This window comes from Bacillus rossius, chromosome 1, assembly GCF_032445375.1.
Source record: "Bacillus rossius redtenbacheri isolate Brsri chromosome 1, Brsri_v3, whole genome shotgun sequence".
Classification (NCBI taxonomy): domain Eukaryota; kingdom Metazoa; phylum Arthropoda; class Insecta; order Phasmatodea; family Bacillidae; genus Bacillus; species Bacillus rossius.
In genome coordinates, this window is record NC_086330.1 from 144,595,771 (window position 1) to 144,610,698 (window position 14,928).

The window sequence follows — 14,928 nt, forward strand, 5'->3', positions numbered from 1 at the left end:
CCTAACTCTCGGTATATGGCATTTGGTAGAAGTTAGTTCTTGAATGGAACGAAAGTCGCGTAGAACGGACATGTGTAACCACGATGGCACAGAAATTTCGAAAAGACGGTAGACACGCGTTATTCATCCGTATGTATTTATTTCGTGAACATCGTAGAATTTACACCGCTTTATAATAAATAGTACAAATATCCTTTAAAATTTTATGTTATAATCTATAATCATAGAAAGAAATAATGACAACTTAATAGATACGTTAGAATCCTAGCATTACAATTTTGAAAACCCTTTGTATACAATTAAATGTAGAGAAAACGCAGCGTTCATCATACTGTAAAGAGACAATAGTAGTATAGGTTAGTATTTTCTGGGACAGGCGTCAGGGTGAGGAGCGAGGAGCCGGTGTCCGCCATCTTGGATTGTGCCGTCACGGCGGCAAAAATTCCTCAAAATTCCTCAAAAATGACTCAAAATGACTCAAAAATTCCCGTTTTAAGAAAAAATTTCCCGTTTTCGAGGGAAAAATTCACGTTTCGAGGGAAAATTTCCCGTTTTATTCCTCAAAAATCCCAACGGCTAGAAATGTCCTGATAGAGGCTTAAGCATCCTTAACTCAAGCCTCAGTTAAGCCTCTATCAGGATGTGACCTTGACCTTTGACCTTGACCTTGACCTCGGCGGCCATTTTGGATCCGACATTTTGGATGACGTCATTGTGTTCTAGAAAATTCCGGTGATGTGTTTTCCGCCATATTTGATGATGACGTCATCGTTGCATTTTCCGTTACGGCCGCCATCTTTAACTTTTTTATTTATTATCCGATTTTAAAGAAATTTTTTTTAAAAAATATAAAAAATTCAAATAATAAAATTTTAATAAAATACTTATAAAAAATATACTTTTACGACACGGAGGTCAGAGTCCTCGGTTCGAACCCGGTGAGGGCAAAAAATTAAAAATGGCGACAGGCTCCTTCCTCAATGGTGGATGCATGCAGACTGACTCCTACCACTTTTTTTTCAAAGCATATATATCGTCAGCTGGTATGACGACATGTCCGCCATCTTGTCTTCATCTGCTGTAGACCACCATCTTGTTTTCGTCTGCTAGAGTGTGCCGATAACATGTAGTATAATTATCTGGTCACCATACTTTTGTCCTCAACTGTTGACATTGAACATTGACCTTTGTCCTTGACCTTGAACTTTGACCTTGACCTTGAACTTTGACCTTGACTTTGAAATTTGACCTTGACCTTGAAATTTGACTTTGTCCTTGTCGACCATCATGGACCCGACATTTAATGTTCAGTACATGCTACCAGGAGCGACCAACTGCTGGAGTACGTCATCTTGTGTGTGTACTCATATTATAGAGTACATTTACATCTGGTTAATTTTATTTTAACCTGCTACAGTGCAGTAATCATTTATTACCGAGGTGCCCCCCGCCATCTTTAAATTCGGACGCCATCTTGAAATCATGTAATAATGTAGCTAGAAATGCGGGAAAAATTCCAATAGTCTCCGAAAAAATCATTTATCAATTTACAAATCGAATCGATGGATCCCTGTCCACGGTTCGATTCTTGACCAGAGACAGTTGTAACTAATTATTAAATAAATGTTAGGTTCTGTTTTCCATTACCTTTCACAGAGTTTATTAATCATTCACTCTACGAAAATCAACTCAAGTCAATATACAGGACCAACGAATTAAATCAGTGCCGATTAGCCTATTATGAAAGTCTAATTTTTCAATAATCTGAATAACATAAAAGCCGTTCATGTACAAAGCCACACATATAGATCAATTGCCTTCAGTCCATGAGACCGAGTCATGTCATTATCAGACGTATAGGCTAGTCATTTCAGGACCACATGACCTTCGTAATCCATCGTGACATTTTTATACATTCTAAAGGACCAAGTAATCTTGTAAAATATTTTAGTAACACCAAGAGGTGATAAACTAGTAAATATTCAATCACTACATTTTGTACTACGCGCAATCAACAAAAAAGAAAGCACCGACAACGAAAAGACAGCACCACCAACGAAAAGACAGCTCATTTGGAAGCACCGACAACGAAAAGGCAGCACATTTGGAAGCACCGACAACGTAAAGGCAGCACATTTGGAAGCACCGACAACGAAAAGGCAGCACATTTGGAAGCACCGACAACGTAAAGGCAGCACATTTGGAAGCACCGACAACGAAAAGGCAGCACATTTGGAAGCACCGACAACGTAAAGGCAGCACATTTGGAAGCACCGACAACGTAAAGGCAGCACATATGGAAGCACCGACAACGTAAAGGCAGCACATTTGGAAGCACCGACAACGAAAAAGCAGCACATTGGGAAGCACCGACAACGAAAAGGCAGCACATTTGGAAGCACCGACAACGAAAAGGCAGCACATTTGGAAGCACCGACAACGTAAAGGCAGCACATTTGGAAGCACCGACAACGAAAAGGCAGCACATTTGGAAGCACCGACAACGAAAAGGCAGCACATTTGGAAGCACCGACAACGAAAAGGCAGCACATTTGGAAGCACCGACAACGAAAAGGCAGCACATTTGGAAGCACCGACAAAGTAAAGGCAGCACATATGGAAGCACCGACAACGTAAAGGCAGCACATTTGGAAGCACCGACAACGAAAAGGCAGCACATTTGGAAGCACCGACAACGAAAAGGCAACACATTTGGAAGCACCGACAACGAAAAGGCAGCACATTTGGAAGCACCGACAACGTAAAGGCAGCACATTTGGAAGCACCGACAACGTAAAGACAGCACATTTGGAAGCACCGACAACGTAAAGGCAGCACATTTGGAAGCGCCGACAACGTAAAGGCAGCACATTTGGAAGCACTGCCAACGAAAAGGCAGCACATTTTGGATGCATCATCGAATAAGGAAGCACATTTGGAAGCTCCATCAACTAAAAAAGGCAAAAAGGAAGCACAAGTAACGAGATCTAAGTCTTAGTAAGAAATCATAATACAAGAAATAAAAACATTACATTCTTATAATTTTAATTATTTATTTTATTGCTTTACATTATACAAATGCAAGTAAAACAAGTCAATATTGTATGTAGCCAGCATTCCTCAGTTCCTTGAGTATGAAGGATATTTCTTTGATGCACGAATAGTTTCCTGCACAAAGCGAACCATGTAGAAGTCTTAGCCAGTCAACCAATATGTTTGGATCTTTCCATGATGTGTAATCATTCTCTTGTACCACCATCTTCCTTGCACCTTTATAATAAATATTATGATCTCTGGTGTCTTCCGTTTTACCAGCAACCTCAGGGTAACTTTCTGTTTGAGACGGTGATCATCACAAGCTTGATCAGATTTATTTAATATATCACGTCGTTTCCATCGTTTCGGTCTCAGGACACCGCCACATTCTTCGATCTTGTTAGCTTTAGGTGCTTCATCATAGTCTATGTCTTTGTCAACAGCCTCAGAGTCACTGTAACAATCACCGTAGAAGGAATCGTCTTCACCCAATTTACCGTAATAATTCGATGTTGATGATGTTGAAGTGTCTTCATCGTCTTCATGCTTCCTTTTTAGGAGTCCATCATTTTTACAAAGTAGGAAAGATCTACTTGAATTCGGCTGGAATATATTCTCACTTTTCACGTTAAGGATTCTTCCATTGTCTTCATTCTTCCGTAAATCATCAACCTTCTTCAATTTAAGTTCTTTGTCGAGATCAGAAGATCCAAGAAAATTATTGTTGTAATGCAGATCACTCTTCCTTAGGCTAGTAGATTCATTGTTGTCCTCTAGCTTGTACGCAGGCTTGGCGCTACAAGTTCTGCCATGTCTTTTTAGGCTCTCTCTCCGCGTAAACGACTTGCTACATCGAACGCAACTTATCATATTGCGCAGTGGATTTTTAACACAGTCATTCTTCTCGTGTTGTCTTTTATTCTTTCTCAAGATAAACTCTTTACTGCAAAACTTACACCTATGTTCTTTCGATACAGCGTCAGATCCCAAATCGGAATTCATATTAGTTACTGAGACTAATGCCAGATACCAATTGAGTGTTTTAAATTAGATTCAATACTTAAATAGAATTTTTTTCATATTTCATCAGCGAGAATTAATATATCTCATGCAAAAGTACTTTAAGCATGTAGTTCTGCTTTTCAACAACAGATGTCGCCACATGTTGCTTGCAGGTAAATAATATTTAGTTCTTTTATGCGGGATGCGGGATGCTCACTAACGATCGCAAAAGAAGGATGGCTTCGCTAGACTCCAAGGAAAAGGAAGTTCGTCTTGCATGTTGGTGCTCCACAGATGTCTCATGGCGTAATATTAATTTGACTGAGTAATGATATTTGTTAATTCCACCTGATAAAAATATTGCAAGTTTTGATTTAGTAGCAGAAATTATCGAATTAAATGTAACTCCAAATAAAATGACATGTCTCATTAGACCAAAAAAAATCCTTGCAGAGAGCGGTTTCTCAGAATAGTCAGAAACACTTGAAGAAACCACAGGAATGATTGCAAGAACACGAGAAAAACCATCAAATTATTGTCAAGAATAATCAGGAGCACACTAAGAAAACCACCATAATATTAACAATTATAATCGGAAGCACACGGAGAAAACCATCATAATATTGACCAGATTAATCGGAAGCACACAGAGAAAACCACCACATGTTTTCTTTGATATCATAAAATTACAAGAAAAAATATTTAAATATAAAAATAAATTAATAAAAAAAAAAAATGCATAAACAGTTTCTGCTAGCTTGTAAACTTATCATTGTTGAGCAAAGATAGAGTTTTTGTACAAGCCAGAAATTTATGCATTTTTTTTATTTTTTTATTAATTTATTTTTATATTTAAATATTTTTTCTTGTAATTTTATGATATCAAAGAAAACATGTGGTGGTTTTCTCTGTGTGCTTCCGATTAATCTGGTCAATATTATGATGGTTTTCTCCGTGTGCTTCCGATTATAATTGTTAATATTATGATGGTTTTCTCAGTGTGCTCCTGATTATTCTTGACAATATTTTGATGGTTTTTCCCGTGTTCTTGCAATCATTCCTGTGGTTTCTTCAAGTGTTTCTGACTATTCTGAGAAACCGCTCTCTGCATGGATTTTTTTTGGTCTAATGAGACATGTCATTTTATTTGGAGTTACATTTAATTCGATAATTTCTGCTACTAAATCAAAACTTGCAATATTTTTATCAGGTGGAATTAACAAATATCATTACTCAGTCAAATTAATATTACGCCATGAGACATCTGTGGAGCACCAACATGCAAGACGAACTTCCTTTTCCTTGGAGTCTAGCGAAGCCATCCTTCTTTTGCGATCGTTAGTGAGCATCCCGCATCCCGCATAAAAGAACTAAATATTATTTACCTGCAAGCAACATGTGGCGACATCTGTTGTTGAAAAGCAGAACTACATGCTTAAAGTACTTTTGCATGAGATATATTAATTCTCGGTGATGAAATATGAAAAAAATTCTATTTAAGTATTGAATCTAATTTAAAACACTCAATTGGTATCTGGCATTAGTCTCAGTAACTAATATGAATTCCGATTTGGGATCTGACGCTGTATCGAAAGAACATAGGTGTAAGTTTTGCAGTAAAGAGTTTATCTTGAGAATGAATAAAAGACAACACGAGAAGAATGACTGTGTTAAAAATCCACTGCGCAATATGATAAGTTGCGTTCGATGTAGCAAGTCGTTTACGCAGAGAGAGAGCCTAAAAAGACATGGCAGAACTTGTAGCGCCAAGCCTGCGTACAAGCTAGAGGACAACGATGAATCTACTAGCCTAAGGAAGAGTGATCTGCATTACAACATAATTTTCTTGGATCTTCTGATCTCGACAAAGAACTTAAATTGAAGAAGGTTGATGATTTACGGAAGAATGAAGACAATGGAAGAATCCTTAACGTGAAAAGTGAGAATATATTCCAGCCGAATTCAAGTAGATCTTTCCTACTTTGTAAAAATGATGGACTCCTAAAAAGGAAGCATGAAGACGATGAAGACACTTCAACATCATCAACATCGAATTATTACGGTAAATTGGGTGAAGACGATTCCTTCTACGGTGATTGTTACAGTGACTCTGAGGCTGTTGACAAAGACATAGACTATGATGAAGCACCTAAAGCTAACAAGATCGAAGAATGTGGCGGTGTCCTGAGACCGAAACGATGGAAACGACGTGATATATTAAATAAATCTGATCAAGCTTGTGATGATCACCGTCTCAAACATGAAAGTTACCCTGAGGTTGGTGGTAAAACGGAAGACACCAGAGATCATAATATTTATTATAAAGGTGCAAGGAAGATGGTGGTACAAGAGAATGATTACACATCATGGAAAGATCCAAACATATTGGTTGACTGGCTAAGACTTCTACATGGTTCGCTTTGTGCAGGAAACTATTCGTGCATCAAAGAAATATCCTTCATACTCAAGGAACTGAGGAATGCTGGCTACATACAATATTGACTTGTTTTACTTGCATTTGTATAATGTAAAGCAATAAAATAAATAATTTAAATTATAAGAATGTAATGTTTTTATTTCTTGTATTATGATTTCTTACTAAGACTTAGATCTCGTTACTTGTGCTTCCTTTTTGCCTTTTTTAGTTGATGGAGCTTCCAAATGTGCTTCCTTATTCGATGATGCATCCAAAATGTGCTGCCTTTTCGTTGGCGGTGCTTCCAAATGTGCTGCCTTTTCGTTGTCGGTGCTTCCAAATGTGCTGCCTTTTCGTTGTCGGTGCTTTCAAATGTGCTGCCTTTACGTTGTCGGTGCTTCCAAATGTGTTGCCTTTACGTTGACGGTGCTTCCAAATGTGCTGCCTTTTCGTTGTCGGTGCTTCCAAATGTGCTGCCTTTTCGTTGTCGGTGCTTCCAAATATGTTGCCTTTACGTTGACGGTGCTTCCAAATGTGCTGCCTTTTCGTTGTCGGTGCTTCCAAATGTGCTGCCTTTTCGTTGTCGGTGCTTACAAATATGTTGCCTTTACGTTGACGGTGCTTCCAAATGTGCTGCCTTTTCGTTGTCGGTGCTTCCAAATGTGCTGCCTTTTCGTTGTCGGTGCTTCCAAATGTGCTGCCTTTTCGTTGACGGTGCTTCCAAATGTGCTGTCCTTACGTTGTCGGTGCTTCCAAATGTGCTGCCTTTACGTTGTCGGTGCTTCCAAATGTGCTGCCTTTTCGTTGTCGGTGCTTCCAAATGTGCTGCCTTTACGTTGTCGGCGCTTCCAAATGTGCTGCCTTTACGTTGTCGGTGCTTCCAAATGTGCTGTCTTTTCGTTGTCGGTGCTTCCAAATGTGCTGCCTTTACGTTGTCGGCGCTTCCAAATGTGCGGCCTTTACGTTGTCGGTGCTTCCAAATGTGCTGTCTTTACGTTGTCGGTGCTTCCAAATGTGCTGCCTTTACGTTGTCGGTGCTTCCAAATGTGCTGCCTTTTCGTTGTCGGTGCTTCCAAATGTGTTGCCTTTTCGTTGTCGGTGCTTCCAAATGTGCTGCCTTTTCGTTGTCGGTGCTTCCAAATGTGCTGCCTTTACGTTGTCGGTGCTTCCATATGTGCTGCCTTTACGTTGTCGGTGCTTCCATATGTGCTGCCTTTACGTTGTCGGTGCTTCCAAATGTGCTGCCTTTTCGTTGTCGGTGCTTCCAAATGTGCTGCCTTTTCGTTGTCGGTGCTTCCAAATGTGCTGCCTTTTCGTTGTCGGTGCTTCCAAATGTGCTGCCTTTTCGTTGTCGGTGCTTCCAAATGTGCTGCCTTTACGTTGTCGGTGCTTCCAAATGTGCTGCCTTTTCGTTGTCGGTGCTTCCAAATGTGCTGCCTTTTCGTTGTCGGTGCTTCCAAATGTGCTGCCTTTTCGTTGTCGGTGCTTCCAAATGTGCTGCCTTTACGTTGTTGGTGCTTCCATATGTGCTGCCTTTACGTTGTCGGTGCTTCCAAATGTGCTGCCTTTACGTTGTCGGTGCTTCCAAATGTGCTGCCTTTTCGTTGTCGGTGCTTCCAAATGTGCTGCCTTTTCGTTGTCGGTGCTTCCAAATGTGCTGCCTTTACGTTGTCGGTGCTTCCAAATGTGCTGCCTTTTCGTTGTCGGTGCTTCCAAATGAGCTGTCTTTTCGTTGGTGGTGCTGTCTTTTCGTTGTCGGTGCTTCCTTTTTTGTTGATTGCGCGTAGTACAAAATGTAGTGATTGAATATTTACTAGTTTATCACCTCTTGGTGTTACTAAAATATTTTACAAGGTTACTTGGTCCTTTAGAATGTATAAAAATGTCACGATGGATTACGAAGGTCATGTGGTCCTGAAATGACTAGCCTATACGTCTGATAATGACATGACTCGGTCTCATGGACTGAAGGCAATTGATCTATATGTGTGGCTTTGTACATGAACGGCTTTTATGTTATTCAGATTATTGAAAAATTAGACTTTCATAATAGGCTAATCGGCACTGATTTAATTCGTTGGTCCTGTATATTGACTTGAGTTGATTTTCGTAGAGTGAATGATTATTAAACTCTGTGAAAGGTAATGGAAAACAGAACCTAACATTTATTTAATAATTAGTTACAACTGTCTCTGGTCAAGAATCGAACCGTGGACAGGGATCCATCGATTCGATTTGTAAATTGATAAATGATTTTTTCGGAGACTATTGGAATTTTTCCCGCATTTCTAGCTACATTATTACATGATTTCAAGATGGCGTCCGAATTTCAAGATGGCGGGGGGCACCTCGGTAATAAATGATTACTGCACTGTAGCAGGTTAAAATAAAATTAACCAGATGTAAATGTACTCTATAATATGAGTACACACACAAGATGACGTACTCCAGCAGTTGGTCGCTCCTGGTAGCATGTACTGAACATTAAATGTCGGGTCCATGATGGTCGACAAGGACAAAGTCAAATTTCAAGGTCAAGGTCAAATTTCAAATTCAAGGTCAAAGTTCAAGGTCAAGGTCAAAGTTCAAGGTCAAGGTCAAAGGTCAATGTTCAATGTCAACAGTTGAGGACAAAAGTATGGTGACCAGATAATTATACTACATGTTATCGGCACACTCTAGCAGACGAAAACAAGATGGTGGTCTCCAGCGGATTAAGACAAGATGGCGGACATGTCGTCATACCAGCTGACGATATATATGCTTTGAAAAAAAAGTGGTAGGAGTCAGTCTGCATGCATCCACCATTGAGGAAGGAGCCTGTCGTCATTTTTAATTTTTTGCCCTCACCGGGTTCGAACCGAGGACTCTGACCTCCGTGTCGTAAAAGTATATTTTTTATAAGTATTTTATTAAAATTTTATTATTTGAATTTTTCTATATTTTTTAAAAAAAATTTCTTTAAAATCGGATAATAAATAAAAAAGTTAAAGATGGCGGCCGTAACGGAAAATGCAACGATGGCGTCATCATCAAATATGGCGGAAAACACATCACCGGAATTTTCTAGAACACAATGACGTCATCCAAAATGTCGGATCCAAAATGGCCGCCGAGGTCAAGGTCAAGGTCAAAGGTCAAGGTCACATCCTGATAGAGGCTTAACTGAGGCTTGAGTTAAGGATGCTTAAGCCTCTATCAGGACATTTCTAGCCGTTGGGATTTTTGAGGAATAAAACGGGAAATTTTCCCTCGAAACGTGAATTTTTCCCTCGAAAACGGGAAATTTTTTCTTAAAACGGGAATTTTTGAGTCATTTTGAGTCATTTTTGAGGAATTTTGAGGAATTTTTGCCGCCGTGACGTCACAATCCAAGATGGCGGACACCGGCTCCTCGCTCCTCACCCTGACGCCTGTCCCAGAAAATACTAACCTATACTACTGACAATAAATTATTGACGAAATTTTTACTCTTAAATCTTAAACGTTGAATAAGCTCAATAAGGATAAGGTCTGTTTGTATGAAGTATTTACAGACGGTTTTCAGTCGTTTAAGCAAAAACAAAATCATACATATACTTAGTGTTATAATGTCTATTTTAAAATGTCTCAGGTAATTTTTTAATAAAGCCATGGAAGTATACATTCTAGTGTGTGTCTGATTGCACACATTTTTTTTACGTTAAATCTCGTGTCGGAGTTAGGAATTATAAAAGTATTTGCAATACGAGAACACATGAATTAGCTCGCTGTTAGATGTTACACACCACTGGCGAGTACTGGAAGATTCTCTCACTTTTTTTTTTTGTGTACCATGGTGACCTCCTCATACTTTCACACAAATAAGTCTGTATCTTTTATCTAGTGGCTGCTGTCACTGTTTATCTTCCGACCGGATAGCATATGATTGGTTTATTTTAATATTCGATAATGTTTATATTGGTTTATTGTGTTTCATCGCGTACCAAAACTATGTATGGTCCAATAAGAATGTAATTCAAATGTATAAACGAATGGATTCCGGCCTCTCTCAAAATGACAAAGTGAATTTTGCAGGAGTCTAAATGTAAATATGCTAACAATTATGTAACAGGATGAAGAAATCCGTAACAATAAACACTATCCCGAGAAACTGTACTTTTATTTTAAATAGTTTTCTAAATTTTGCACGAATACTATTTATAAAACCGATTTTCAAATGTGAATATCACGCAAATGATAAACAAGTTAAGTGGCTTACTCTATTTCGATTTCCATAACGAATCGTATTCCGAAATATTTCAGGCGAGTTTATAAATTTCCTCACATTGTCATGTTGTCGACTTAGATTCATACATTTTGCACTAGACTGCTCCTTCAGTGACAATGTTCGAAACCACGAGCCTGTCATTAACGCGCCTTAGCTCGCTTGGCCCTTAAAGAATGTTGCATGTGTAAAGCCCAGAATATTTCGCGGATTCATACGTCTACAGCGTAGGCTTGAAACACATATGCAGTTTCTTCACGTGCATGATTGGCCCACTGTCCTCTCGACACGCCCTGGAACACGCTGAGCCATTAAAAAACAGGGAGAAACGGTGTGACCTCATAACGCGCCGCTCAGTCAAAAGGATGAGATGTCTCCGACCATGGTATCGGCCAATGAGAACACGAATGTGGCTTTAGTACGTAAATAATAGTCGAGTCCATCCTGGAGATGAAAGAATCCGCCAAATAATCATGGCGCTACTAACGTGAATTGGCTCACGTAAAAACACATTAAGTTAAATAGTTACGTGCTTAAACAAGTTTGCAAGTTTAATTTAAACAAAATATACGTTTTATAACGTGTTTTGTAACATGCACAGGTCTGCACGCCCGTTTTATGTGATGCTGGTTAACTTAAGAGCAAATATTATGTATTGGAAACTATACATGTTACTGGCCAAATGTGCCCAAACAATTGTGAATGCGTACAGTAAATGATTTTAAAAAATACACATATATATATATAATTGGTAATGAAAATTCATGCGTTCGGTAGGCGAAATCAACCCGCATGCTGTATTCTGATTGTATACTTATTGTCTCTTAGCTTGTAAGTAGTTTTCCAACTAACTCACTACTTCTCCTAAGATGTCGCTGAATATCGAATGGACGTTAAAGTCATAATAAACCGTTATATCAAATAAATTGTTATAAAGTATTAACTCGGCCAATGTTACTGCCAGATTTCAGCCTCGTTCTTATTTATGACCTCCGGATCCTTTCACGAAGAAGTGCTCGTGAATAGTATTAGCGCTGTGTCGAATCTTTACCGAGCGTTTCATGTTTAAAAATTATTCTGAAAACACGTGTTATTAGCCATTTTCCCTCTCCTAAAAATATAAAAATGAAAAAAGGAAACAGAACTACTCATTCCTCCTCAGCGCATTCTTAAATGCTTTTCATAAACAAACGCCACTCGGATATCTAGAGCAGTTTTCAGTTGGCGTGGTTTCTTCTGAAGTTCGGCACACTATAATACAGGCTGTCGGTTCCTATTGCGCGCGAGAAACCGGTTGTCACCTACCTCCTTTCCTTTCCTGGCCTCCGGATACTTTAGGAAAGAAGCACCTGCCTCACTGGAAGCGCACTCGCTCATTCGGGACCTACCTCTTGTTCTTTCCTGGCCTCCGGATACTTTAGGAAAGAAGCACCTGCCTCACTGGAAGCGCACTCGCTCATTCGGGACCTACCTCTTGTTCTTTCCTGGCCTCCGGATACTTTAGGAAAGAAGCACCTGCCTCACTGGAAGCGCACTCGCTCATTCGGGACCTACCTCTTGTTCTTTCCTGGCCTCCGGATACTTTAGGAAAGAAGCACCTGCCTCACTGGAAGCGCACTCGCTCATTCGGGACCTACCTCTTGTTCTTTCCTGGCCTCCGGATACTTTAGGAAAGAAGCACCTGCCTCACTGGAAGCGCACTCGCTCATTCGGGACCTACCTCTTGTTCTTTCCTGGCCTCCGGATACTTTAGGAAAGAAGCACCTGCCTCACTGGAAGCGCACTCGCTCATTCGGGACCTACCTCTTGTTCTTTCCTGGCCTCCGGATACTTTAGGAAAGAAGCACCTGCCTCACTGGAAGCGCACTCGCTCATTCGGGACCTACCTCTTGTTCTTTCCTGGCCTCCGGATACTTTAGGAAAGAAGCACCTGCCTCACTGGAAGCGCACTCGCTCATTCGGGACCTACCTCTTGTTCTTTCCTGGCCTCCGGATACTTTAGGAAAGAAGCACCTGCCTCACTGGAAGCGCACTCGCTCATTCGGGACCTACCTCTTGTTCTTTTCTGGCCTCCGGATACTTTCGGGAAGACTTGATCCTCATTTTACTGGGAGCGTGCGCGCGCAGGTAAAGAAAGTAAATCAATCAATGAAAGAGTGTGTATGATATAAATACATAAACTCAAATTTTAAATAATATTAATTTTTCCCCCTTTATTAACCCCCCCCCCCCCCCCCAACCACCGGAAAAATTCTGTATCGGCCCCTGGCATTGTGTGTTACGTGCATAGGAGACCACGATGTTCTAGTTTATTTACACTTGTCAAACAGTAGTATGTAAATGACGGTCCGAGATCAGGCTTCAGGCTGTGGTGCCGGTGCCGGTGTCCGCCATCTTGGATTGTGACGTCACAGCGGCCATCTTGGATGGTTGTGACCTTGACCTTTGACCTTGACCTTGAATTTGATCATCAAAAATCGCCAAAATCCGCCAAAATTGGGCAAAATTTGTCCAAAATTCCTCAAAATTCGCCAAAATTTCCATTTATGTGGAAAAAAGTTCCACCAAAAAATCTCAAAAAATTCCTCAATGCGAAAATCAGGATTTCGAAAATCCTCAAAAATCGTTTTGCCCTAGAAAGAACCCTAATTCCTAAAACTGGCTTAAGCATCCTTAACTCAAGCCTCAGTTAAGCCATTTCTAGGAATAAGGATACCATGACCGCCATCTTGAATTATGACGTCATCGTTGCAATTTCCGTTACGGCCGCCATCTTTAAATTTATTATCCGATTTTAATGAAAAAAATTTAAAATTCATAAAACAAATTAAATAATAAAATTTTTAATAAAATATTTAAAAAACAAACATTTACGACACGGAGCTCGGAGTCCTCGGTTCGAACCCGACGAGTGCAAAAAAAATAAAAATGGCGACCGATCCTTCCCCCGAGGTGGCTGCAGGCATACTGACTCCCACCACTTTTTATCATCATCTAGTATGACGTCATGGCCGCCATCTTGTCTTCGATGCTGGAAGCCATCATCATTGTATCGTCGGCTAGAGTGCGCCGATGACATGTTAGTTTAATTCGTATCCGCAAGAGTGCAGTAATCATTTATTACTGTGACATCCGCCATCTTGTCATTTGGCCGCCATCTTGAAAATCCGTAATTATTTAGCTAGAAATTCGGGAAAAGTTCCAAAATTCATTAAATAAATCACTCATTAATTTACATATTGATTCGATCGATTCCCGTCCTCGGTTCTATACCCGATCGTTGCAATAATGTTTAATCTTATGTAAAAAAAATAATTTAAATAAACCATGTTCAACATTCTTAAAGAGACTTTAAATCCTCTACTACCACCATCCTATCAGACATCAAGACCACCATATTGGAAATGTGTAATTTTAATGCTAGAGATCCGGGAAAAAGTTCAGAAATCATTAAATAAATTTCCGATCAATATACTGATTAATTAGATCGACTAAGATCCTTGGTACGATCTAGGATGATGCAAAAAAAATTAAATATATCATCAATTTAACATAATAGTAACAGGTTCGAGGAATTAAACACCGCAAGTTCTTTTACAAACATAATATTTATTACATAATTTCTATTCTACTACAGGATCACTTACGAAAGCCAACAATCTTATAATCATTTAGTTCCGCAGCGGTGTGAAATGACTAATTCTTAGCTCCAATCGGTTTATACTAGACAGAGTCCAGCCAGAACCTTTACAGACATAGTCCACCTCTTCTTGACAGAGTTTCTGGATACCGTTTTTAACAGTTTGCTTCACATCGTTAGAACTGTAAATTACTGCAGCAGATGTCTTGAATGCACACTTCTTCACTTCGTCATCGAACGGATATGGCTTTCCATATATACAGTCCAACCACAAGTTATATTTCAAAGGTCCGTTTGTTGCTACATCATCAGTAAGCTGATTGACTATCTTCTGTCTGATATCGTCAAGAAAATTACAAATGTCCTTCGACTCACCGAACGTATTTAGATAATAGTAGTCTTTCAACGTTCCACGAAATGCAGACTGCGCCAAGTAGAAGCCATTATCGTTCACTTGTAATGCTACGAACACAGTCTTAGGTTTAGTTCCATGTTCAGACGTCATAACAATCGGTTGCTGGGCATCTGTTTTTTTGGTTGTACGCTTTCGTGTCTCCAATCTAAAGCGAGGAGTCGAAATGTCGGCAG